Source organism: Nicotiana tabacum, chromosome 1 (genome assembly GCF_000715075.1).
Source record: "Nicotiana tabacum cultivar K326 chromosome 1, ASM71507v2, whole genome shotgun sequence".
NCBI classification, from domain to species: Eukaryota; Viridiplantae; Streptophyta; class Magnoliopsida; order Solanales; family Solanaceae; genus Nicotiana; species Nicotiana tabacum.
Genome location: NC_134080.1, coordinates 125,462,627 through 125,488,097, shown reverse-complemented (window position 1 = coordinate 125,488,097; position 25,471 = coordinate 125,462,627).

The following is a 25,471-nucleotide window of genomic DNA, read 5'->3' as shown; positions in this document are numbered from 1 at the left end:
TACCTCCATTATATGTTGGCCGCCATTGGTAAACCCTTTACTGAGGCGATTAAAATTGGTGAAATAGTTGAGAATGGCATGAAGTTGGGAAAAAATGTGAGTCAGGCAGCCCTTAAGGCGACCACGCAAGCAATTCAAAGCAGGTCAGGCAGTTTTGGAAATCGGAAAAAGAAGGAGGAAGGATCCATGATGGCATTTGGATTCAGGGGAGTTCAAAGAGAAATAGTTACTTCTTACGTGCAATTCCAACAAGGAAAATCCAATTCTCTTCAACATTACTATCCGCCTCAGGGTCCCCGGTACTCAATTCCCCCACAACAGTACACAATGTTTAATACGCAGGCTTATGCTAAGCCTCCCAATCACCAATAATGGAGGGCACCGATTACTCAAGGCTGCTGTCAACTCTGGCCGAATTTTTAGGCACCATATAATCCTCGTTCCAGACAGGAATATGTGAGAGAACAGGAGCCAAAGAAAGAGTTCACCCCAATTGGAGAATCATATACAAGCTTATTTCGAAAGTTGATGTAGTTGAAGTTGATTGAACCTATCATGCCGCATTATGTGAATTCAAATTCAAAAGGTTTTGACTCCAATGCAAGATTTGAGTATCACTCTAATACCCAAGGTCATAGTACCGAATATTTTGGACATAATTTGATTGAAGCAAAGGCAATTGTGGTGACAATCAATGAGGATACTCCTAATATCACAAATAATCCGCTCCTAGCTTATGATAATACACATTTTATTGGGATGATTTGTGATGATCGGGATTATAAGCAGTCTAGCAAGACAGACATGGTTGTTGGAACCATAGGGCAAGAGCCAAAAGTGATAGTAAGCCCACCGCAGTTGGCACCGTTGATTATGAAATGTGCGAGTTCTAGATCAAACTTGGCAGGTTCTGAAAGATGGTTCTCTATGTCCCTAGAAGCACAAAAAAGGTTGAGGTTCAATTGGGTGGGCCAAAACTCTACATCCCTGGGGGCATTCAAAAGATTGTTGCAAATAATGGTTTGAGAAATATAACAGAGCCAGTTGTGATCCGACCTGTTGCACAACTCCCAGTTTCATCACAAAAGCTATTCCCTGGAATTATAACAAGACTATTATGACATACAAAGGAAAAGAGATAGTGGAAGAAACAGATGAAATGGGGGCTTGACCCGCTCTGGAAGGTGCTACTCAATAGAGGATTTGAGAAAAGCTAAGCAAGACAGGGAAAGTCACTTTCCAGTAAAAGAACCCGTTTCAGAAAAAGAAGCGGAGGAATTCCTTAAGAAGATGAAAATGCAAGACTACTCAATCATTGACCAACTAAGGAAAACCCTACTCAGATATCTTTGTTATCTCTGCTTTTGCACTCGAAAGAACATCACCATTTGTTAATCAAAACTTTGAACGAGGCATATGTCTTAGAAAAGACAACGGTGAATCAACTAGAGAAAATGGCTAAAAGATTCTTTGAGATGAACAAAATTTCTTTCAACGATGATGATTTGCTTGATGAAGGGGATGTGCACAATAAAGCTTTGCATCTTATGGTCAAATATGAAGGGCATTACGTAAAAGGAGTCATGATTGTCGGAGGCTCAAGTGTAGATGTATGCCCTCTTTCTACTCTACAATAGTTGAACATTGACACTAGTAGAATTCGAACTAGTAGTGTCAGCATCAGAGCTTTTGATGGTTCAAGAAGAGACACTATTGGGGAAATCAAACTCACCATGACAATTGGCCCGGTTGATTTTAACATTGTCTTTCAAGTGTTGGATATGAAAACTTCCTATAATTTTCTTCTGGGAAGGCCGTGGATCCATATGGCCAGAGCTGTACCATCCACCCTACATCAAATGGTCAAATTCGAGTATGACAGTCAAGAAATTGTTGTTCATAGGGAGGGTGACTCATCCGTATATAATGACCCGTCCATTCCATGTATCGATGCCAAGGAAGGATGTGAATCCCTCATATATCAAGCATTTGAGGTGATTGAGGTGGACCAAGTGGAAGAAGGAAAACTAATTCGGCATCCCCATTTTTCAACCACATCTATGATGTTAGCTTCACTGATGTTGAGGAACAGCTATGAACCAGGAAAAGGATTAGGATCCTTTCTGTAGGGAATTGTGAGCCTCATTGCTCCCTTTTCGAAGAAAGATACATTTGGCTTGGGTTTAAAACCAACATCAGCTGACATAAACAGAGCCAAGGCTCGCAAGAAGAATGGTTGGAAATTGTCCAAACCAATCCCTCACATTGCCTACTCTTTTGTCAAGCCACAATTTGAAGAAGTCCAAAATCCTTCTACTCAGGATGACATTAATGAAGTTTGCCAGGGTCTCATGGAGATGTTCTATGGAATCAATATGGTTCAAGTTGGTGAGGGCCCTAGCCGTGCAAGTGTTTAGCTGATTGGTATAGATACCTCGCTCAACAATTGGGAAGCAACTCCTCTTCCCATTAGGAAGGAGTCTTGTTTTGTTAATGCTGGCTTTAAAAACATGACATGCACGGGGAATTCATGCCCAAATCTTAAAAATTTATCTAATCTAGAAATAATCAATCAAGAAGTTGAGTAGGATGAAGATGAGGCTTTTAAGGAAATAAAAAGAGAATTGGATCAATTTGAGAATAAGCCTAAGCCTAACTTAAATGAAACTGAGGCAATTAACCTGGGAAGTCCTGAAGAAACCAGAGAAACAAAAATAAGCATTCATACTGAACAAAAGACGAGAGATGCCATAATTCAAGTTTTATTCGAGTATAGAGATGTATTTTCTTGGCCGTATGATGACATGTTGGGTTTGAGTGCCGATTTAGTGGTCCATAGGCTTCCCACATATCCTAATTTTCCACCAACCCAGCAAAAACAAAGGAAGTTTAAGACAGACATGAGTGATAATATTAAAGAAGAAATCACGAAGAAGCTATGTGCAAATGTGATCAGGGTTGTCCGATACACTACATGGTTAGCAAATATTGTGTCAGTTCCAAAGAAGGATGGGAAAATCAGAGTTTGTGTTGACTATAGGGATTTAAACAAATCAAGTTCAAAGGACAACTTTCCCTTACCCAACATTCATATCCTTGTTGACAATTGTGCTAAACATGAGATCCAATCTTTTGTGGATTATTATGCTAGGTTGTCACGATCCCGGTTCACCCTCCGTGAACTATCGTGACAACACCTAGTCTCTATGACTAGGTAAGCCTAATAATACGAAAAATAAACCAATTTGCGGAAAAAAACAATTAAAACCGAAATAGTGAAATAAAACATCATTTAAAAGTGCCGCTCGGCATACACAATATCAACACTCAAAAACTAATACATTTCCCAAAACCCGGAATCTCATGAACACAAGCCTTTGAATGTCTACTAGTATCTAACTCCATAATATCTAACAAGGAAAGAAAAATACAGAAGGACTAATATTTAAAAGGGAGAGTAGAAAAAGACTCTTCGGTCTACGGACGCGGCAGATATACCTCGGAGTTTCTACAAACGCCTCGTGTCAAGCGTGATAAGTCTGCGTGGAAGTACCTGGATCTGTACATGAAAAACATGCACAGAAAGGGCATGATTACACCACAATGGTACTCAGTAAGTGCCAAGCCTAACCTCGGTCGGGTAGTAACGAGGAAGGTCAGGGCCCTACTATGATTAAATAAAAAAAATATACGGTGTGACAGTATAAGATAAAGTAGTACAGTAGAAAGATAACGATAAGAATTAAAACATGATAATAAAGATAACTACAACTGAAACAAAGGCAAAAACAATGACAGGAAATACCACTATTCACAAAGCAACTAACCGGGGATCTCTCAGTATCCCGATGATCTCTTAGTACCCTCAATATATGCCAGGGATCTCTTGGTATCCCGAGGATCTGTTGGTATCCTCAAAATATGCTAGGGATCTCTTGGTATCCCGAGGATCTCTTGGTATCCTCAATATGCTAGGGATCTCCTGGTATCCCGAGGATCTCTTGGTATGGATCTCTCGGTATCCCGCATCTCAGCTCAAATCATAAATACGTACAGGGGATCTACCGAGATGCCGTTTCGTAGTCCCAAAGTAAAAACACACAGCGACAACACAAAGAATACTCAACTAAGCGCAATTTCGTACCAAGTAAACAGGTAATTATAACCTAACATGCTTCACATAATACAATTAAGGCAGTCTAAGCAATAAAGCAATTAAGTCAATTAAACATTCTTATCTAAGCTAACAACAGGCTAAAATTTCAAGTAGAGTAAGCAGGAAAGGAAAAACACAATTAAAGCTACTTTAGTGAAAACAGGTTTTTCAATAATTAGCACAAGTACGCACTCGTCACCTCATATACAAGGCATTTCAATTGCCACAATACCAAATCCTAAGGGGAATGTCCCCCACACAAAGTTAGGCAAGCCACTTACCTCGAACCAGCTCAAATTAATCCAAAACCACGCTCTTGCCACGAGTACTCGACTCCAAATGGCCCAAATCTATTCAATTCAATTTCATAATGTAAATAACACTTCAAGTAACTGATTCTACCAAGCAATTCTAAGCTAATATGCGAAATTAGGTAAAACGACAAAAACACCCCTCAGGACCACGTCTCGGAATCGGGTAAAATTTACACTTCCATAATCTTATCACTCTCACGAGTTTAGCCATAATAAAATTGGACCTCAAATGTTCCCTCAAATCATCACTCAAAGGTCTCTAATTAATCAAGCCCTAACCCCCAAATTACCACTGATTTTCCTTAAATTTTCATGCTTATAATGATAAAAATCACCTCAATAACGAGTTTAGGTTCCAAGAATCTTACCTCCTCGAACCTCCCGTGAATTCCCTCTCAAAAACCTCCCCAAAAGCCCACTTCCCGGATGAAAATGGTGAAATAATAGCTCAAATTCGCAAAGGCAACTATTTATATGTTATGCCCAGCAATCCCGCATCTGCGGTCCACCCATCGCATCTGCAATACCGCTTCTGTGGTTCTCACTTAAAAGCTCCATCTCCATACTTGCGACCTAGATTCCGCATCTGCGGTCCCGCAGGTGCGTTAATCCATCCGCTTTTGCGGTCCCTGCTCTACTTCTCCTTTGGCCGCTTCTGCAGCTTTACTATGCATTTATGGGAGTCACATCTACGGTCATTCAACCGCAGATGCGGTTATGACAACAGCCCAAAGACTTCAACTGCAAACTCCAACTTTCCAACTTTCCGTTAACCACCCGAAATCATCTGAGGCCCCCAGGACCTCAACCAAAAGCACAAACAAGTCATATACCACTATCCAAACTTGTACCAATCTTCCAAACACCTCAAACAATATCGAATCAACCAATTAGCATCGTATTCAAGCCTAAGAACATCAAAAACTCTCCAAATACGCTTTCGATCAAAAGTTCTATCAAACCTCGTCCGCATGACCTGAAATTTTGCACACATGTCACATTCAACACTACGGAGCTACTCCAACTTCCGAAATTCCATTCTGACCCTCGGATCAAAATCTCCCTATCGAACCGGAAACTTCAAAATTTGACTTTCGGCATTTCAAGCCTAAATTAGCTACGGACCTCCAAAACACAATCCAAACATGCCCCTAAGCCCGAAATCACCCAACGAAGCTAACAGAACCATCGGAAGTTCATTCCGAGGCCGTCTTCACATTGTTCTGACTATAGTCAAATTTTCCAAAATATAAGCTCTCATTTAGGGACTAAATGTCTCAAAACTCTCCGAAACTCAAAACCGAACATCCCGGCAATTCAAAATAGTAGAAATAAACACGGGGAAAGTAATTTATAGGGGATTGGTGCGTTAATTTTTAAGACGACCGGTTGGGTCATCACATTCTCCTACACATAAACATTTGTTCGTCCTTGAACGAGCATAGAAACATACCTTAAATAGCAAAAAGATGAGGGTAACGGTTGCACATATCCTGCTCGATCTCCCAAGTTGCTCCCTCGACCGGCTGACCCCATTACTGAACCTTTACTGATTCAATGCTCTTTAACCTCAGTTTTCTAACATGCCTGTCCAATATTGCCACTGGCTCCTCAACAGAAGATAGATCCTTATCCAGCTGGATCGAACTGAAATCCAACACGTGCGATGGATCACCGTGGTACCTTCGGAGCATCAAAACATGAAAAACCGGATGAACTCCTGCCAAGATGGGAGGTAGGGCAAGCTCATAAGCAACCTCTCCAACACGCTACAATATCTCAAAAGTACCAATAAACCACAGACTCAACTTTCCTTTCTTCCCAAATCTCATGACGCCCTTCATAGGCAAAACCCGAAGTAGAACCCGCTCTCCAACCATATAGGAAACATCACGAACCTTCCGGTCCACATAACTCTTCTGTGTGGACTGGGCTGTACGGAGTCTATCCTGAATCACCTTAACCTTCTCCAAAGCATCCTGAACCAAGTCTGTGCCCAATAATCTAGCCTCGCCTGGCTCGAACCAACCCACCAAGGATCTACACCGCCTACTATATAAAACCTCATATGGTGCCATTTGAATGCTGGACTGATAGTTGTTGTTGTAGGAAAACTCCGCCAATGGCAAGAACTGATCCTAAGACCCTCCAAATTCAATCACACACGCACGGAGCATATCCTCAAGAATCTTAATAATGCGCTCGGACTGTCCGTCCATCTGAAGGTGAAATGCTATACTCAACTCCACTCGAGTACCTAATTCATGCTGAACGACTCTCCAGAACCATGAGGTAAACTGAGTACCTCTATCTGAAATGATGGAAACTAGAATACCATGCAGACGAACAATCTCCCGGATATAAATCTCTGCTAGACGCTCTGAAGAATAGGTAGTATATACAAGAATGAAGTGCGCAAACTTGGTCACCCAATCCACAATCACCCAAATAGCATCGAACTATCTCAAAGTCCATGGGAGCCCAACTACAAAGTCTATGGTGATCCGCTCCCATTTCCACTCCGAAATCTCTATCTGCTGAAGCAACCCACCCGGTCTTTGGTTCTCATACTTCACCTGCTGACAGTAGAGGTACCGAGCTACAAATCCAACTATATCTTTCATTATCCACCTCGACCAATAGTGCTGCCTCAAATCCTGATACATCTTCGCAACATCTGGATGAATGGAATACTGCAAACTATGGGCCTCCTCTATAATCAACTCCTAAAGTCCATCAACATTGTGTACACAAATCCGACCCTACATCCTCAATACCCCGTCATCAGCAATAGTCACATCTCTGGCATCACCATACTAAACCTTGTCCTTGAGGACAAGCAAATAAGGGTCACCATACTAACGCTCCCTGATACGATCAAATAAGAAAGACCGAGAAACCACGCAAGCTAGAACTCGACTAGGCTCCGAAAGTTCCACTTCACAAACTAGCTGGCTAAGGCCTGAACATCCTCACCATAGGACTCTCCGATGCTGGTAAATAAGCCAAACTCCCCAAACTCTCTGTTCGGCAACTCAAGGCATCGGCCACCACATTGGCCTTGCCCGGATGATACAAAATAGTGATGTCATAGTCCTTCAGCAACTTTAACCATCTTCTCTAGCGCAAATTTAGATCCTTTGGCTTGAACAGGTGCTGCAAGCTTCAATGATCAGTATAAATCTCACAAGGAACCCTGTACAAATAATGACGCTAGATCTTCAAGGCGTGAACAATGGCAACTAACTCGAGGCATCACAATAGACAATGTAAGACCGTGAACTTGTAGGCAGTATCAAAATTAGGGTTGTAGTAAAAGCTATCTTGAGCTTCTGAAAGCTCGCCTTACATTCTTCCGTCCACTGGAACGGAGCACCCTTCTGGGTCAGTCTGGTCATAGGGGCTGCAATCGATGAAAACCCCTCAACAAAACGACGGTAATAACCCGCCAAGCCAAGAAAACTGCGGATCTCTGTAGCTGAGGATGGTCTGGTATAACTCTGCACGGCCTTTATTTTCTTCGGATCCTCCTGAATACCCTCACTCGACACCACGTGGCCTAAGAATGCCACGGAATCCAACCATAACTCGCATTTAGAGAACTTCGCATATAACTTCTTTTCTCTCAAGGTCTTAAGTACCGTCCTCAGGTGCTGCTCATGATCTTCCTGACTCCAGGAATACACCAGAATATCATCAATAAAGACAATGACGAATGAGTCAAGATACGGCCAGAACACAATGTGCATCAAGTGCATAATGGCTGTTGGGGCATTGGTCAGCCCAAATGACATAACAAGGAACTCATAATGACCATACCAAGTCCTGAAAGCAGTCTTCGAGATATCTGGCTCCCGAATCTTCAACTGATGGTAGCTTGAGTGCAAGTCAATCTTAGGAAACACCTGTGCGCCCTGAAGCTAGTCAAACAGATCATCAATACGAGGCAAAGGATAACGGTTCTTCACTATAACTTTGTTCAACTAGCGATAATCAATACACATACGCATAGAACCATACTTTTTCTTCAAAAACAAGGCAGGAGCACCCCAAGGTATACACAGGGCCAAATAAAACCCTTATAAAGCAATTCCTGTAACTGATCCTTCAACTCCTTCAACTCAGGAGGAGCCATATGACATGGATGAATAGAAATGGGTTGAGTGCCCGGCAATAGATCAATGCCAAAATCAATATCTCTATCAGGTGGCATGCCTGAAAGATCAACTAAAAATACATTGGGAAAATCCCATACTACTGGGACTGAATCAACTGAAGGGGTATCAATACTGACATCTCTCACATAAGTTAAATACGCGTCACACCCCTTCTCAACCATTCGCTGAGCCTTAAGGAAATAAATAACTCTACTGGGAGTGTGATCTAAAGTACACCTCCACTCAACACGCGGTATACCTGGTATAGCCAGCGTCACGGTTTTGGCATGATAATCAAGAATAGCATAATGGGGAGACAAATAGTCCATGCCCAAGATAATATCAAAATCTACCATACTGAGCAACAATAAATCGGCTCTGGTCTCAAAACCACTAAGAGCAACCAAACACGATCGATAAATGCAGTCCACAATAAGAGAATCTCCCACAAGAGTAGAAACATAAACATGAAAACCCAAAGAATAACGAGATACACCCAAATGCGGAGCAAAATATGAAGAAACATAAAAGTAAGTGGAGACTGGATTGAATAGAACCGATGCATCTCTATGACAAACCAATATAATACTTGTAATGACAGAATCGAAGGCAACAGCCTCGGTACGGGCATGAAGGGCATAGTATCGGGCCTGGCCTCCCCCTCTAGGGCGATCTCTACCTCTAACTAGCTAAGCAGGTGGGGTAGCAACTTAAGCTGTAACCATAGCCTAAGAACTCTAGGGGGCGCGTTGTGGTCGAGAAGCCTGTGTAGGCGCACTCCTCCCAAGTCTAGGGGAATCCCTCACTACATGGCATTTGTCACCACCCTCAAAACAAGCTCTGGGAGGACGTGGTAGCTGTGACTGGCTCGGGCCAGGTCTACTGGACTAACCTCTGAAAACACCCCGCGCAGGAGGCGTGCTAGATACCGGCGGTGCATAATAAGGCTCCTGAGGCCTAGGATGAGCTGGAATACCACTGGTTGCTGGAAAAGCTGAATGAATAGGGCGACTCATATAACCCCTACCATGACGACCTGCAGCTACGGTACGAGCACCAGAATAATGGCCCGACTCTCGAGACCTCTTGGCCTCCCTCTCCTCTCTCTTCCTAGCATGCATACCCTCAATCCTCTTAGAAATGCTCACCACCTACTAATAAGAAATATCCATCTCCAACTCACGAGCAATGCTAGACCTGATGCTGGGAATAAAGCCCTCAATAAACCGGTGAACCCTCTCACTTACAGTAGAAACTAAGGCTAGTGCATGTCTATCCAAACTAGTGTAACAGACAGCATACTTTGAGACAATCCTAGCACCCTGGCGCAAATGCTCAAACTCTGTGCGCCATGAGTCCACGAGGCTCTGAGGAACATACTCAAGATCTAAAAACTGAGTCCAAGTCGGTGAAGCAGCCTCATCCGGACTGTCTAACTCATAGGTGCGCCACCACTCATAGGTGGCTCCTCAAAGCTGGAAAGTAGTGAAGGAAACCCCGCTCGACCCTAATATACCTATGGTATGGAGAATGCGGTAACACTTATCTAGAAATCCCAGAGCATCATCCGATGCTAGACCACTGAATATAGGAGGTTTGTACTTCTTGAACCTCTCAAGCCTCAGCTGCTCATCCTCGGAAGCCGCTGCCCTCAAGCTGATCTCGGACAGCAGGCTATACAAGAATAATCTCAGGGACCTGCTCAACATGCACTCACTGCTTAGGAGTGCGGGTGACAAAAATCTGTGCTCCTCCCCCGGCCTGAGATGTAGCTGCGTCAAGGGGAAACAACCTGCCTGAGCCAAAGTGGTGTACATGCTCATGAACTATGCCAGAGTCTCCTGAAGTGCTGGAGTAATAGTAGCAGTAGGCGTATCAAGTGCCTGGACTCTAGCTGGAACTGCTGGTGGTACCTCGGTGGCAACTCGCGCAGGTGCTCTGGCTGCACCACATGCGCGTCCTCGGCCTCTACCCCAGCCCCTGCCTCTAACGGTTGCCATAGGGGGTGCGGGTGCCTGATCATCTCGGATAGTGCATGCCCACAACATCTGTGAGAGAATAGAAGACAGAAGTATAGAATTGTGACATCAAATCTCGCACGACAAAGAAATCAAATGAAGAGGAATTTTCCTAATAGTTACATAGCCTCTCGCAAATAAATACAGACGTCTCCGTACGATCCATGAGACTTTAATAAATTGACTTGTGATCTATGACTCCTATGAACCTAGAGCTCTAATATTAACTTGTTACGATCCCAATTCGCCCTCCGTGAACCATCGTGACGGCACCTAGTCTCTACGACTAGGTAAGCCTAACAATGCGAATAATGAACCAATTTGCAAAAGAAAACAATTAAAAATCGAAATAGTGAACTAAAACAGCGTTTAAAAGTGCTGCTCGGCATACACAATATCAACTCTCAAAAACTAATACATTTCCCAAAACTCGAAATCTCATGAACACAAACCTTTAAATGTCTACCAGTATCTAACTCCAGAATATCTAACAAGAAAAGAAAAATACAGAAGGACTAATACTTAAAAGGGAGAGTAGAAAGGGACTCTTTGGTCCACGGACACGGCAGATATACCTCAGAGTCTCTATAAACGCCTCGTCTCAAGCGTCATAAGTCTGCGTGGAAGTACCTGGATCTGCATATAAAAAACATGCACAAAAAGGGCATGAGTATACCACAGCGGTACTCAGTAAGTGTCAAGCCTAACCTCGGTTGGGTAGTGACGAGGAAGGTTAGGGCCCTTCTGAGATTCAATAAAAAAAATATACGGTGTGACAGTATAAGATAAACCAGTACAGTTGAAAGATAACGATAAGAATTAAAACAGGATAATAATGATAACTACAAATGAAACATAGGCAAAAACAATCACAATGAATACCACTCTTCACAAAGCAACTAACAGGCGATCTCTCAGTATCTCGAGGATCTCTTAGTACCCTCAATATGTGCCAGGGATCTCTTGGTATCCCGAGGATCTCTTGGTATCCTCAATATGCTAGGGATCTCCTGGTATCCCGAGGATATCTTGGTATCCTCAATATATGTGCTAGGGATATCTCGGTATCCTGTACCTCAGCTCAAATCATAAATACGTACAGAGGATCTCCTGGGATGCCGTCCCGTAGTCCCAAAGTAAAAACATACAGCGACAACACAAAGAATACTCAACTAAGCTCAATTTCGTACCAAGTAAATAGGTAATTCTAACTTAACATGGTTCACATAATAAAATTAAGGCAGTCTAAGCAATAAAGCAATTAAGTCAATTAAACATGTTTTTCTAAGCTAACAACAGGCTAAAATTTCAAGTAGAGTAAGCAGGAAAGGAAAAACGCAATTAAAACTACTTTAGTAAAAACAGTTTTTTCAACAATTAGCACAAGTATGCACTCGTCACCTCACGTACAAGGTATTTCAATTACCACAATACCAAATTCCAAGGGGAATGTCCCCCACACAAGGTTAGGCAAGCCACTTACCTCGAGCCAGCTCAAATCAATCCGAAATCACGCTCTTGCCACGAGTACTCGACTCCAAATGACCCAAATCTATTCAATTCAATTTTTATAATGTAAATAACACTTCAAGTAACTGATTCTACAAAAATATTCTAAGCTAATACGCGAAATTAGGTAAAATGACCAAAACGCCCCTCAGGTCCATGTCTCGGAATCGGATAAAATTTACATTTCCAGAATCTTCACACTCTTACGAGTTCAGTCATATCAAAAGTACCAAAATTAAACCTCAAATTGTCCCTCAAATCATCACTCAAAGGTCTCTAATTAATCAAGCCCTAACCCTCAAATTACCACTGATTTTCCTTAAATTTTCATTCTTATAATGATAAAAATCACCTCAATAACGAGTTTAGGTTCCAAGAATCTTACCTCCTCGAAGCTCCCATGAATTCCCTCTCAAAAACCTCCCCAAAAGCCCACTTCCCGGATGAAAATGGTGAAAGAATAGCTCAAATTCGCGAAGGCAACTATTTATATGTTCTGCCCAGCAATCCCGCATCTGTGGTCCACCCGTAGCATCTGTAATACCGCTTCTACGGTTGGGTAACCGCTTCTGCGGTTCTCACTTAAAAGCTCTATCTCCGCACCTACGACCCAGATGCCGCTTCTGCGGTCCCTGCTCTACTTCTCCTTTGGCCGCTTCTACGACTTTACTTCGCATCTGCGAGAGTTGCATCTGCGGCCATTCAACCGCAGATGTGGTTATGACAGTAGCCCAAAGAGTTCAGTTGCAAACTCCAACTTTTCAATTTCTCGTTAACCACCCAAAATCATCCAGAGGCCCCCGGGACCTCAACCAAAAGTACAAACAAGTCATATACCACTATCCAAACTTGTAACAATCTTCCAAACACCTCAAACAACATCGAATTAACCAATTAGCATCGGATTCAAGCCTAAGAATGTCAAAAACTCTCCAAATACGCTTTCGATCAAAAAATCTATCAGACCTCGTCTGAATGACCTGAAAATTTGCACAGACGTCACATTCAACACTACAGCGCTACTCCAACTTCCAGAATTCCATTCCGACCCTCGAATCAAAATCTCACTATCGAACCGGAAACTTCAAAATTCGACTTTCGACATTTCAAGCCTAAATTAGCTACGAACCTCCAAAATACAATCCGAATATGCCCCTAAGCCCGAAATTACCTAACAGAGTTAACGGAACCATTGTAATTCTATTTCGAGACCGTCTTCATACTATTCCGACTACGGTCAAATTTTCTAAAACTTAAGCTCTAATTTAGGGAATAAGTGTCCCAAAACACTCTAAAACACAAAATCGAACATCCCGACAATTCAAAATAGCAAAAATAAACACGGGGAAAGCAGTTAATAGGGGATTGAGGCATTAATTCTTAAGACGACCGGCTGGGTCGTCACACGAGTATCACCAAATTCCGATAGATGAAGAAGATGCAGAAATCCATGGGGAACTTATTATTATAGAGTCATGCCATTTGGTTTGAAGAATGCAGGGGCAACTTACATGAGGGCCATGACTACTATTATAAAGTTATTCAGATTTAAAGACGTATTTCTATATTTCATGTTTTATCTATGTCTTTTACGTACTAATTTTCATGCCTTACATACTCAGTACATTTTTCGTACTGGAACCCTATTTCACGAGGCCTGCGTTTCATGCCCGCAGGTGCAGGTAGGCAAGTTGATGGTCCCCGTTATTAGGATCCCTGATCAACGAGAGTTAGCGTGCTCCACTTGATCCAGAGCTGTTTTTGATTTTGGTACGACACATTTATATATATATATATATGGGAATAATATGGCTTAGTCCCGTCTTTGTATAGTTGTGTTTCCATTAGAGGTCTATAGATAGTATGTCTAGTTGGGTTGTATGTGGCCTTGTCGACTTTCAGTTATTGGATGTATAGTTGTCTATTGCAGCCTTGCCGGCTCGCCCACTGTATTCTGTATGTATACATACATATGCCTTGTTGGCAGGTTTCCTTCATGTATGTTATCTTCGTAATTCAATAGATGTTATACAAGTTCATACCCTAGATGCATGCATATGGGTGTTTGATAGGTAGGACTCAGGCACTCATCGCAGCCCATCGGTTTGGGTCGTGACAACCATATTCCATGACATGATGCACAAAGAGATTGAAGTGTATGTTGATGGTGATCATTAAGTCGAGAACACAAGATGACCATGTGCAAGACTTGAAAAAGTTCTTTGAAATGCTATGAAGGTACAATCTCAAACTCAATCCAGCCAAATGTGCATTTGGAGTTCCTTCTGGGAAGCTTTTGGATTTTATAGTTAGTCGAAGAGGCATTGAGTTAGATCCCTCCAAGATAAAGACCATTCGAGAGCTGCCTCCCCCGAAGAATAAAAAAGAAGTCATGAGTTTACTCGGAAGGTCGAACTGCATCAACAGGTTCATCGCATAGCTTACAACCACATGTGAGCCTATTTTCAAGTTGCTGAAAAAGAATGCCGCTATCAAGTGGACAAATGAGTGCCAAGAAGCTTTTGATAAGATCAAGGAATATTTGTCGAATCCCCCTGTTTTGGTCCTGCCGAAATCTGGTAGGCCTCTGTTTTTATATTTGTTAGTAATGGATAGTTCCTTTGGTTGTGTTCTGGGTCGACATGATGTCACAGGCAAAAAGGAACAAGCAATATATTATTTGAGCAAAAAGTTCACCATTTATGAGGCCAAATACACTCTTTTGGAAAGGACATGTTGTGCCTTAACCTGGGTCACTCAGAAGCTTAGGCATTATCTTTTGGCCTATACAACTTACCTCATATCCCTAATTGATCCCCTGAAGCACATCTTTCAGAAGCCGATGCTAACTGGCAGATTGGCAAAGTGGCAATTATTGCTCACAAAGTTTGATATTGTTTATGTCACTCGCACTGCCATGAAGGCACAAGCTTTGGCTGATTATCTGGCAGAAAACCCGGTTGATGATGAATATGAATCTTTGAACACATATTTCCCAGATGAAGAGGTTAATTTAGTTGAAGACATAGTCCAAGATGATGGTCAAATTTGGAAACTATACTTTGATGGGGTTGTCAACATCAAAGGCGTAGGGATTGGGGTAATTCTTGTATCACCTACTGGGCAACATTACCCTGCCACCACACGACTTCATTTCTTCTGTACAAAAAACACGGTAGAATATGAAGCTTGCATCATGGGTCTAAACGTGTCAATAAACCTAAATGTGCATGAACTGTTGGTGATGGGAGATTCAGATTTGCTTATTCGGCAGGCTCAAGGTGATTTGGAGACTTGAGACATCAAGCTCATTCCATATAGACAATGTGTGGAAGATCTTAGCAAAAAGTTCAAGTCCATCGAGTTCAGATACATTCCCAGGTTTCACAATGAATAAGCTGATGCTTTGGCCACCCTGACCTCAATGCTTCCATATCCGGGTAACACTCACATTGACCCATTAGAAATTCAAATTTGGGATCAACATGGTTATTGCAATACAATTGAAGCAGAACCAAATGGTAAACCATGGTATTGTGATATTACACAGTATCTAAAAACAAGAGAATATCCGGAACATGCCAATAGGGATCAAAAGAGAACTATGGTGACTCTCTAATGGTTTCTTCTTGAGTGGGGAAATCCTACACAAAAGAACCTAGAATTTGAATTTATTGAGATGCGTGGATGCCAAAGAAGCTAAAATGATTTCGAATGAGGTGCATTCGGGAGATTGTGGTCCGCACATGAATGGATATGTTCTAGCAAAGAAAATCCTTCGGACATGATATTATTGGGTTACTATGGAGCAAGATTTCTTTCGTTTTGTTCGCAAGTGCCACCAGTGGCAGATTCACTCGCCTCCTTCATAATTGTATTCTATGTCGGCTCCTAGGCCTTTTGTTTCTTGGGGAATGGACGTCATTGGCCCAATCGAGCCAAAAGCTTCAAATGGTCACAAATTGATCTTGGTTGCAATTGATTACTTCACTAAATGAGTGGAAGCTATTACATTGAAATCAGTTACCAAGAAAGCAGTACTAGACTTTGTTCACTCCAACATCATCTGTCGTTTCGGTATTCCAAAAACCATTATTACAGATAATGCTGCTAATTTGAATAGTCATTTAATGAAGGAGGTATGCGAACAATTTAAAATTGAGCATCTCAATTCTACTCATTACCGACCCAAAGCTAGTGGAGCTGTTGAAGCTGCAAATAATAACATCAAGAGGATTCTTAGGAAGATGGTCCAAGGGTCTAGACAATGGCACGCGAAATTGCCTTTTGCTCTTTCGGGATACCGAGCAACTATCTGTACATCAGTCAGCGCAACGCCCTACTTGTTGGTTTATGGAACTGAAGCAGTCATACCTGCTGAAGTTAAAATTCTCTCTCTCCGAATAATTGTTGAAGCAGGCATTGAGGGCACTGAATGGGTGACGTCCCCGATTGGAACAATTGAGTTTGATTGATGAAAAGCATTTGGCGGTAGTTTGTTTTTGTCACTTATGCCAACAAAGAATGGCACGCGCTTACAATAAGAAAGTGCACCCAAGAAAATTCGAGGTAGGACAGCTTGTTTTAAAACACATCTTTTTGCACCAGGAAGAAGCAAAAGGAAAGTTCGCCCTGAATTGGAAAGGTCCTTACCGTATCAAAAAAGTATTGTCAAAAGGAGCTCTACACTTGACAGATATAGATGGAAAGGTGATAGATATATCCATCAACACAGATGCGGTCAAGAGATACTATGTCTGACATGCTTTTGTTGGGGAATTTTGTTTATGCTTAGCATTCTCAGGTTGGGATGACGAAAGGCTATCATTCTCGCTACCTAAACACTGGTCAGCCCTCGTTAGCCTTTGAAGCCTTGTTTATAATTCTTTATTTTCCCCTTTTTTGGAACCAATGTACTTAAAAAGAAAAAATCAAAAAAAAATTAAAAAAATCATCAAAACAAGTTCATGTTAATTGAACTATGTCTGACCTGATTCCGAAAGGATACGTAGGCAGTCTCACTCTGGGGTTCGGTCACACTAAAACAAAAATACACATTTTTTAGTATTCAAAGAAACCGGGGCATGATTTTATTTAATTTTTCGATGGTTTTTCCATCAAAATGGTTCCAAAAGTTGTAATTTAGTTGAATAGTTCTTTTTACCTTTCCTTTTTAAGACCTTTTGATCAGCTTTTGAGGATGCTAAGTTGGTATATTACGGTGATGCCTCAGCCATTGTAAAGAGAGAAAAAATAAAATGAGAGTCTTATTGGTGAAAACCCTCACGGGAACTATAAGGTAATAATGAGTTGAGAGAAAGGCAAATGAAAGAGGTCAATTGGTGAAAACCCAAAAAGGGCATCGTTGATCGATTTAGGCCTTTGTATATCCCAGCATAAGCATGGTTAAGACAAGAACTCAGTTTCAAAGTGAAGTTTACAACGAATTTTGAGAACTAGACGGTTCAGACGAATCAGACATCCAATCCAAAGTGCATGTCAGATTCATTGAAGTTAGCATATTCCTCCAGATAAGTCCTTTCTTATTTTTTTCCTGAAAGGGATGCTTCTTGATTAAGTTGTAATACTTATTATTTCAGCTTCTTATTGTCTTTCACATTACCTTTTTGAGTCCCTTTCAGTCTAATTGTGTCAAAGCAAAGCAAAGAAAAGGCCACAAAATTGGTTACAGTTTCCCCGTTATATGAAGCAAAAATTTCTGGGCATAAACAGTATGGGCAAAGCCATAAAGCCGACTTTGATATTCCTTGTCAAGCAAAAGGCTTGAAGGACTGAGCAATATTTCAAGGACCAACAAAAGTTACTCAGTCAAAAGTTGTTTTGGGGGGCAAGGTTGTTTGCACCATAAACACAAATGGTGATAGGTGCAAAATAGTCAAATGTTGATGCTGAGAAAAAAGATCTTCAGAAAGTAAAGCCAAAATCTCCCGACAATTTGTACGATCATCGACAGAGTCAATTTTTCTAACAAGTGTAATGGATGCAATGTCAAGTCGCCCAAGAAATCAAGGCCACAAACTGACCACCATTTTAAAACTAACGAATTTTTCTTTATTTATAACAGGAACAAAACAATTTTAGGAAACAGTTCATAAAAAAGACGAACACCACCAAGTGAAGTTCTCAAATACTTAGTTTTCTTCCAATATACATGTAATCATGTTATTCTTAGTTTCATTATAGGGAATCAATACCCTATCTTCAACACAAGGTACTACATCCCCTAGTTTCATTTTATTGTCAACATAGGATACGACATTCCCTAGTAGCATCTCAAAGTGCCACAAGCCTCATTTTATGCAACATAGGTTACGATATTCCCTAGTAGCCTCCCAGAGTGACACGAGCCTCACCTTATTGCCAACACAGAGTACAAGATCCCCTAGTCGGATTACGTTCTGCCTACATAGGGTACGACATTCCCTAGTAGAATCTTAGAGAGCCAAAAGCCTCTCCTTATTGCCAACATAGGGTACTACATCCGATGGTTTCATTTTATTGCCAACATAGGGTACGACATTCCCTAGTAGCATCTCAAAGCGCTACAAGCCTTATTTTATGCAACATAGGGTACGATATTCCCTAGTAGACTCCCAGAGTGCCACGAGCCTCATCTTTTTGCCAACACAGGGTACTACATCCCCTAGTCGCATTATGTTCTGCCTAAATAGGGTACGACATTCCCTAGTAGAATCTTAGAGTGTGATAACCCAAAATGTCATCACTTGTTTTAAAATAAAATTCTATATTTCGAGGCCTTAAAAACCTCTTTTATCATCATCTCGATTTACGTGCGTTGTCCGGGCGTGTAGCCGGAAAGCCTATATGTGAAAATCTGTGAAAATAATAAATTTTAACTATAAAATGAAATAATTTGACTTCAGTCAACGTTTTGGGTAAACAGACCCAGACCGGTGGTTTGACGGTCCCAGAGGGTCCGTAGGAAAATATGGGACATGGGCGTATGCCCGGAATCGAATTCCGAGGTCCCAAGCCCGAGAAATGAATTTTTGAAAGAAATTATTTTCTGAAATTGTTTATAAGGTTTGGAAATGAATTTTGATTAGGACATCTTGGTATCGGGCCCGTATTTTTGTTCCGGCACCCGGTATAGGTCTTATATATGATTTAAGATGATTCTGTGAAGTTTGGTAAGAAACGAAATCCGTTTGACGTGATTCGGACCTTAAATGCAAAATTTGATGTTTAAGAAGTTTTGATAAATTTTCATTGATATTGAGGTTTAATTCAATGTTTCCGATGTTATTTTGGTGATATGAGTACACGAATAAGTCCGTGGGATGTATTTGAGGTTGTGTGTATATTTGATTTGGAGCCTCGAGGGCTAGGGTGAGTTTTGGATAGGCCAAGGGGTGCATTTTGAACATAGAAAAGTTGCAGATTTCAGTTGTGCATAGCAGACCGGCAGGCTTTGCATTTGCGAAGCCTGGATCGCAAATGCGATATCGCAAATGCGAGTGGCTGATCGCAAATGCAAAGGAAGCGAGGCCAGCTCAGTCTCGCAAATGCGAGATTTCTTTCGCAATTGCAAAAATCTCTGTCCCAGCCTTGAGTCGCAAATGTAATGAAGTTGTTGCAATTCACAAGTCGCAAATACGAAGATCCTATTTTCCTTGCGAACCCTGTTTCGCATTTCCCAACTTAGCAGAGGTCGGGGTTCGCAATTGCGAACCCCTGTTTGCAATTCCCATACATGCGACCTGCAACTTTTACACTTAGCCGATTTTAAACCCATTTTTCATATCCTCTCAAAACTAAACACATTAGGTCGATTTTTCAAAGACTTCTTCTTCTCCAAATCAATTGTAGGTCATTTTTAACTAGTTTTCTTCAATCATTAATATCTTTTAACATGATTTCAACTTTAAATCAATGATTTTCATAGGGGAAATTGGGTGTTTTGGGTAGAACCTAGGTTTTTCAAAAATTGGGGATTTGGACCTCGATTTGAGGTCCGATTTCAAAACAAATTATATATTTGGGTTATTGAGGGAATGAGTAATCAGGTTTTGGTTTGAACCTCCGGTTTTGACCATGTGGGCCCGAGGCGATTTTTGACTTTTGGGGCAAAACTTTGGGAAATTCATTTTCATGCATTCAAATTGATTCATTTAGTGTTTATTGATGTAATTAAGTAACTTGTGACTAGATACGAGCGAATTGGTGGTGGAATCAAGGGGTAAAGTTATAGTCGAATCATGAATTGTGTTCGTGGCATCGAGGTAAGTGTTTGGTTTAACCTTAGCTTGAGGGATTAGGAGTCGTGTCTTATTTGCTACGTGTTAATTGTGGAGTACGACATATAAATATGGTTATGGGTATCTATTCGTCGGTGTCAAGCATGCCCGTGAGTCTTGTATTGTATAATTGCTATGACTCTGTTGTGGTTATTTGCACTTCATATGCTATTATCATCATTGTTCCCTTGCCGGGATGATTGTTTGGATGTTAATGTTCCCTTGCCGGGATGTTTGTTTGGTAGTATTGTTCCCTTGCCGGGAAGTTATTGTGTTGTTTTTGTTCCCTTGCCGGGAAGTTATTGTGTTGCTTTTGTTCCCTTGTCGGGATTCCTTGTGATTATTGTTGGCAATGAAATGGGAGCGGGTGGTATGCCTACCACAAGATATAATAAAATAGGAGCGGGTGGTACGCCTACCACAAGATATAATGAAATGGGAGCGGGTGGTATGCCCACCACATGATATAATAAAATGGGAGCAGGTGGTACGCTTACCACAAGATACATGAAATGGGAGCGGGTGGTACGCCTACCACGAGATATATGAAATGAGAATAGGTGGCACGCCTACCACGAGATAAATGAAATGGGAGCAGGTGGCACGTGTGCTACAAGATATGAGAAATGGGATCGAGTTGCACGCCTGCAACAAGATGTGAATGGAAAGTGAAATCTACCTTTGTTTTCCTTATCCTTGTTAGTGGTTGGATTTTGTTTCCTTATAATTCTCTTGATATCCTATTTTTACCTGTTATTCCCCGAAGCATGCTTCCCCTCCCATCTTTACTTGTTTATTTCTGTATTTCATTTCCCTTGTATATATTTGAAATGCACAGGTTTATGTGGTAGTCTGGTCCTAGCCTCGTCACTACTACGCTGAGGTTAGGCTAGACACTTACTAGCACATGGGGTCGGTTGTGCTGATGCTACCCTCTGCACTATGTGCAGATCTCGAAGCAGCTCTTAGATTGTAGCTTGGAGGCTTTCTTCAGTCCACCCGGAGATCCAAGGTAGACCTAGGTCGTCTACAGGCTTTGGTGTCTCCCTCTATCCCTATTTTCTGTTTCATTTTCTTATATTCCAAAACAGTGTATTGTTGTTTTTTTTCAAACCCTGTATGTAGTTAATCCTAGTCCATCTGTGACACTTTGACACTAGGTTTTGGGTGGTTAAGGCTTAAGTATTTGTAATAGATACAATTTTCATATATTTTATTGTTGTCTTTCGCTTAAGTTTGATTTTTCGCTGTTATCACATTATCTCCTTATATTTGTTAAAAAGAAATAATGTTGGCTTGCCTAGCTCACATTTGTAGGTGCCATCACGACTCCTGAGGGTGGGAATTTTGGGTCGTGACATAGAGAGCCAAGAGCCTCGCCTTATTGCCAACACAGGGTACTACATTCCCTGATTTCATTTTATTGCCAACATAGGGTGCGACATTCCCTAGTAGCATCTTAGAGTACCACGAGCCTCATCTTATTGCCAACACAGGATATGACATCCCCTAGTAGCATTTCAGAGTGCCACAAGCCTCATTTTATTGCAAATATAGGGTACGACATTACCTAGTAGCATCTTAGAGTGCCACGAGCCTCATTGTATTGCCAACATAGGATATGACATCTCCTAGTAGCATTTCAGAGTGCCACAAGCCTCATTTTATTGCAAATATAGGGTACGACATTACCTAGTAGCATCCTTAGTGCCATGATCCTCACCTTATTGCCAACACAGGGTATTGCATCCCCTGGCTGCATTACTTTCTGCCAACATAGGGTACGACATTCCCTAGTAGCATTTCAGAGCGCCACGAGCCTCATTTTATTGCAAACATAGGGTACGACATTCCCTAGTAGATTCCCAGAGTGCCAAGAGCCTCACCTTATTGCCAACACAGGGTACTACATTCCCTGGTTGCATTTCTTGTTGCAAACATAAGGTACAATATTCCCTAGTAGCATCCTAAAGTGCCACGACCCTGGTCATATATCCAACACTGGGTACTACATCCCCTGGCTACATTATGTTCTGCCAACATAGGGTACGATATTCCTTAGTAGCATCTTAAAGTTCCACGAGCCTCATCTTATCGTCAACACAGGGTATTGCATCCCCTGGTTGACTTCCTTTTTGTTAACACAGGGTATAACGTTCCCTTTTTTTAAAAAAAGTGTCTTTTTCAATTCTTTATTTTGCAATAGTAATGATAGTTTAATATGTTTTTAATAACTCACAAAAAAATTCTATTGCAAACTGGGGCAGAAAATTTTTGTTCGTTTTGTTTGTTTGTGATGGCTTGTAGGTTTTTATACAAAGCACGAATTGGATGTGCAAAAAATAAGATTCCAGCTCTGGCTAGAGAAAGTGGAATGTTTGATCTCAATACCAGCCAAACCAGCTTTGACATAACATGCTGAGACAGAGAATTTCAAGATCCATCTTCTTATCACATGATCAAGAAGCAGGCCTGTGAGAATATTTCATAGTCTATTGCATCGAGAGCATCAAATTTCAATCTAAAGTCAATAGGATAAGCAAGTAAATAATCAAGACAAGACTCTAGATGGAATTTAGATAAGAATTTTGTAACTCTTAGATTTCAAGAGTATGTAGTTTTCTTGTTATTTTGATGTAATAATAGGAACTGCGGATTGGAACCTCGACGGAACCTCAATGGACTCTCCATCTAAGCATACTCCATTACTCTTCTTCCACTTAAACTATACGTGACCTAATTCCCTTATAACCCGGGATATCTAGGCTGCCTAAAACCAAGGCTCGGTTGCATCTTTTTCTTTTATCTTATTTTTCATTTTAAATAATAGTAATGTCAAAAATCAGTCACCTTGTTCATTTTCTTTGTCTGAAAACTCTTCATGTTTCCAAGCAAAGAAGGACATGTTGTGAACAACTAATTTTTGACCACACCCAAATTATATACTATTTTAGTGTAAATATTTTCTTTAGGTCTAAAAATAAATAAATAAATATATATATATATATATATATATATATATATATATATATATATATATAGAGAGAGAGAGAGAGAGAGAGAGAGAGAGAGAGAGAGAGAGAACATATATTATATCTATTTATAAAGAGAAAATGAAAATTTACAAAAAATAATTATGATTTCTTTTAATTAGAATTTAAATAAGTAAGGTATGTATTTTTCTTAGTATTATTTAAATTATATGTAAATAGTTAGATTTCTTATATTTTTCTTAGTCTAAAGTTAGTAGGTTAATATTTTAATTGAATTTTACTTCTAAAAGAAAACATACCAAAACAAAAAATAGTTGAATTCCCGTAACTTTTTCCAAAAAAAATTAGTAGCAAACTTTATCATCAAAACAAAGTTACATATTCCATGACTTTTACAAAAACAAAAAAATAATAAAAATAAAAGAAGATAAAAAATAGTAACAACCCCTAACTTCCCCATTCCCTCACGTCTCCTCTCCCCACATATCCTAACTCTCTCACGTCCCTTTCCCCACGCATCTCACTACCTCCTTACATCAGTTATACACACACATCTATATATAATTAAGACACACAAAGAAAGTAAGGGGAGAGAATGAAAGTGAGGAAGATTTTGGGAAAAAGGAAAACTAGAAAAAGAAGAAAAAACGAGATTTAGAGGAAAGAAGTGTCGCGCCCCCTTTTCCCCTCTTTTGGTGTAATCGGGAGGTTGGGTTTGTGACATTTGGTATGAGACAACTCATTCCTTTTGGAAACTGGGTTTTGCATTCGAAGAGTCACCACCTAATGATTTTAAGGTGCATTAGGACACCTATAAGGTTCACTTCTAAGCTTGTTTGATAACCAGAAATAGGGTAAGGGCTTGAAATTATCCTAAGGGGAAGGTGTCAGGCACCCCTAAGGATCCACTAGTGTGGTACCCGGCCAGATAGTTTATCGTGAATTTGTGCAATTTAGCAAATAGACAAGTATGAGCTCAAATAGCAGGGGATTTAAGTTTAAACACATAAGAGTTAGAAAGAACAATTTAAAAGAAGAGTTTTGAAAAGAAATTTGCAAATAAAGAGGAAAGGGGTCCTAGGTTTATATATAATATGGATCACATCAATGTAATACCCGGTACGACACTCCTCAGAAGAGGGATACACGTGGCATTAGCGCACCGATCATCATATCCATATGTACCCCTCCCACCCCGTTAAGGTATTAAAGCGCGGATTAGTCTTGATCTCTATTGCATGCTATTACCCGTCCCATTCCTATCAGTCCCGGAGGAACTTAGGACTACTATTCCTAAAAGGGAGGGATGTTTGGCTGACTTTTGGTTTAAAAAGGTAAAAAATCTAAGGCGACATACAAAACACATAATACTGCACATTAAGGGGAAACATGCAAACAAATAAAGGTTCATGTATACCTCCTCAAGTGAAATGCATAAATAGCATGACTTAAACATACATTTAGGGTCTGAATTTAAAAAAAATACTAAGGTAAGAGAATTTCGATTGTTGAGGCAAACTAGTTTGATACATGACTCAGATAGAAAGTCTGAATCAGGCTTGCCTGCTGGTTGCATCAGTCATTAATTAACAAGGCAAAATCAGTTTTAAGGTTGTTGTCACCTAAGGCTTGCCTAAGTGTTTGAGTGAGATCCTATGAACATGATATCTATTACTAGTTCAGAAGTATAGCAAAGCAGTACAGTTTTTTAACGAACAATTGTGGAAATCTTATAAGCATGCTTTCTAAACTGTGTTAAATAAGAAGGTTGTTTAAAAACTGGTTCAGAATCGAATTGATTTTTTAAAAAAAGGTTTCAGATCCTATAGGCAGGATATCTAGTGTTGCTCATTTTATTCCTATAGACATGATTTCTAGAAAAGGGTACTAATTCTTAATCTTGTGGACATGATATCTGATTTTAACCATTTAGATCCTAGGAACATGGTATCTAAATGTGACCATAACATGCAGAATTTAAGCAAGTCATACAGGCAGGTTCTCTAGATGCAACGTTAAATATGCAATATTTAGGTCCTATAGGC